Genomic DNA, 3,634 nt, shown 5'->3' on the forward strand with positions numbered 1-3,634 from the left:
GTGGCTGCCTCCATAAGTCCCCACTCTCACCCGAGGAGAAAGCCCCATAAGTCACAGATACAAATGCCCTCGGGGACAGGGCTAGGCTGGAGTCCTGCCATGAGGCTCTGTAGACCGTCGACAGGCATCAACCCACAAGTCAGCAGCCCTCCGGGATGGTTACTTAGTTTTACAGGAGTTCCTCCCTCTTGAGTGCAGCATTCGATTGTGAAAGTATCATAACCACATGGTGTCTGGACACAGCAGGACCCTCAGAACTGCTCAGATCACAGATCTCTTTATTCCTTTCTCCACTATGCTAGCAACAAACACTCTTAGAACTGTCTGCCACTGACTNCGACCCCCTCTACCCTTAAAACACTTACTTAGGTTTCTTTACCTTTTTTTTCCCCTGTCTCCTTTTACTTCTGGTTCACTAAGAACACGATGTCCTAACATCATCCCCATTGCCATGCTTGGGAGAATAAGCCTTAAAAAGCAGGTGTAAGTGGGTGTGACTTGGTCTGTGGCTCGAGTGCGTGCATCTGGAAACCTGCATCTTGTCCACTGAGTGGCCTTTCTCTTATCTGTGTTGGGGACGAGGACGATTGCTGGGGGAGTGACAATAATCCTGCATAATTGGTTATTTTTACTGCTACACCTTACCTGGCTCTGACCGAATCCCAGTCTAACACCAATTTGGCGAGTTGCTTCCTCTGTTTTTGGATGTTGGGAATCTCCACCTAGAAAGAACATACCACATATCGAATGGGATAAGCTTTGGGGTTTTAAACTTCACATGCGAAAGGGCACTATTTATTTAGATTATTTTTTCTCTTAGGCATAGGACTTTGACCCTCAATTTCTTCCCCTTATTTCCAAAAAGAAGCGTACGTCAAAGCCACTGGTTACTGTTAAAACTGTAGACACGAGCACACCATTCACCACGCAGCCCACACTGGTCTTGGCTCGTCTATGCCGCGCGGCGAAAGCACCCACCTCTGCTATGCTGCACAGAGGTTCCACAATCTCTCTCTCAACAAAGACTTCATGCTGAGTAAGTTCTAGAGCCAGCTGATTCTCAGCATCGCCACACGTCTCCAGCATCTTCCTTCAAAAACACAAGACGCCCCCACGACAAGCATACGCTCATTAAATCAGATACCTCATTGCCATATTGGGCCAGTTCTGCTCTCTACATGATGGGAACACATTAGGGGGCCACACAGTAGAACCGCAAAAACNTCAAAAACGTTATAAGTTTCGGGCATCACCTAAAATGTGAGCCCACAGATTTATGCTTGAAAATGAAAAAGATTGTTCGCGTGTATTATCAAATGGGTCTTACGGCTCTATTAAATTGATAACTATCTTGCTAGGTTAACGTTTCATCTGTTGTTGTATAAAATAGTAAATTTATGTAGCCAAAGAATTTGTTTTTTCTTAAAGATTTTATTTATTGTAGAGAGAGAGCATGAGAGAGAAAGAGGAAGCACAAGCAGGGGGGAAGGGCAGAGGGAGAGGGAGAAGCAGACTCCCCACTGAGCAGGGAGCCTGATGCGGGGCTGGATCCCAGGACCCTGGGATCATGATCTGAGCCGAAGGCAGACACCCAACCAACTGAGCCGCCCAGGCAACCCGAGGAAGTGACTCTTAAGGACTGGAAGGGACAGGTCAGAGTTTGTAAATTTGAGTCAACAGCTAGAACAGGGAAGGGATCTGTCCTTTACACCCAAGCTCAGGGGAATAAATATTGACCCTATCAATGACTTTTGCTCGTGGTCCTTGCAACCCATCTCCAGCCTTGCTCTTACTAAATGGAAGATGCTCTACCATCCCAGTGGCCCGGACCCCACTCCCCCGCCCCCCTCCCCGAGACTGCACCATTCTCCTGGTGCATGAGCCATGCCATCACGCTCATAGTCCCTCTGTCACACATTCGGCTGCCACCCACCCCAGACACCCACCCACTCCCGCTGACCCGCAGCACTGGGCTCCCTCCCTGAGAGCAGCCGACTCCTACCCCAGCAGAGACTCTTCCAGCTGAGTAGACGCTTCTTGCATGTTCTGCGCGAGAGCAGTCAGAGGGAGCTTTTTCTGGAAGGCAGAAGACAATGTGTTGGTTTCACTATTATCGACACCCACTCGCGATGACTTGCTTCAGGTCACCCTTCAGTGATTTCTCCTCCAGGCAAATCGCACAGGTAGGAGATAGCCTGTCTGGGTTCAGGATCTGNCAGCCTGTTTGGGTTCAGGATCTGGTCTCGAAGGTAGAAGCTCTGGGACCTCTGTGTCCGTGTCCTCACGCCTGGATGACAGGGAGGCATGCTGACAGCGTGGGCGTCCTAGGGCTGTCTGGCCATGGAGACATTATTCAACGTCAAGTACCCAGCGCGTGGTCAGAGCTCGGTAAGTGTTGGCTGCTAGTCTTAGTGTTGTGGTTGCTGTTGGCTGTTATTTTTAATTAATCAAGCGCATGCTGTGTCCCAGACACTGGGAACAGAAGACACAGACCTTGCTCTCTGATGATCATAACAGATAAGAGCAATAAAATGCTCGATTTCAAAAACTTTTGCTAGACTACTCACTTTCTTTTTTTAAGATTTTTTTTTTTTTAAAGATTTTATTTATTTATTCGACAGAGATAGAGACAGCCAGCGAGAGAGGGAACACAAGCAGGGGGAGTGGGAGAGGAAGAAGCAGGCTCATAGCAGAGGAGCCCGATGTGGGGCTCGATCCCATAACACCAGGATCACGCCCTGAGCTGGAGGCAGACGCTCAACCGCTGTGCCACCCAGGAGCCCCATGGATTTTTTATTTATTTTTAGAAAGAGAGAGAGCGGGGGTGGGGAGGGGCAGAGGGTGAGGGAGAGAGAGTCTTAAGCAGACTCCATGCTCAGCCTGATGCAGGGCTCGATCTCACGACCCTCAGATCACGAACTGGGCCAAAACCAAGACTCTGTCACTTAACTGACTTTGTCACCCAGGCGCCCCTAGAATACTCATTCTTAAATTGGCTCTTAATTTGGCTGTAATCATAATGATATAGCTTCAGTTACGTACCTAAAAATATCTGGCTAAATATCTGGAAAAGCTCTTTTAAGGTATTTAAGCACAAGCCATGCATTTTCCTACCAGAGGTGTGTTGTTCGGCTCGAAAGAGAACAAACTGTCCAGTCAAGGAACCTGAAGCCTGGGGAGTTCAGGTGGGTGGCCGGGCACCCTGGTGAGGGGCAGCAGAGCCAGATCTCCGTGCCCATGGACTGAGCCCAGGACAGCGCCTTGCCACCTGGGTAGAAGGGACCTGGAAAGTACCAGGTGTTGGTGATAACATACAATCTGCTAACAAAAAAATGCGTTCAACGCTGCAGTGCTCCACGTGATTTTGTCTCCCCGGTAGATAGGGCTGTCATGGTGAAGACGCAGCGTTCAGCTCGCTGTGGCACTGTTGAGCTTTGACCTCTCCCATGTCACCTGCCTTTCAGAGGGCTCCATGCGATACACTTGCACTGCANGAGGGCTCCATGCGATACACTTGCACTGCATTTGCTTGCACTGTAGAGAGTATGCCTGGAAGGCTATATAACTACAATGCTGGTCATGCTGGAGAGGGCAGCAGGGTGCCTGGGGCACAGGACCGGGAGAGACCTCGCTT

General features: G+C 49.5%; 1 long non-coding RNA gene across 1 annotated transcript; it reads right to left on the reverse strand.

Annotated features, from left to right (window-relative positions):
* Positions 1-361: 361 nt before the first annotated feature.
* Positions 362-2,205, reverse strand: LOC117799595. The gene is made up of 3 exons (XR_004622989.1): positions 2,003-2,205; positions 979-1,090; positions 362-722 (listed from the first exon to the last, which is right to left on the reverse strand). It is a non-coding gene; the product is annotated as an uncharacterized LOC117799595 (long non-coding RNA).
* Positions 2,206-3,634: the final 1,429 nt, after the last annotated feature.

The sequence above is a fragment of the Ailuropoda melanoleuca genome, unplaced genomic scaffold (genome assembly GCF_002007445.2).
Source record: "Ailuropoda melanoleuca isolate Jingjing unplaced genomic scaffold, ASM200744v2 unplaced-scaffold533, whole genome shotgun sequence".
NCBI lineage: Eukaryota > Metazoa > Chordata > Mammalia > Carnivora > Ursidae > Ailuropoda > Ailuropoda melanoleuca.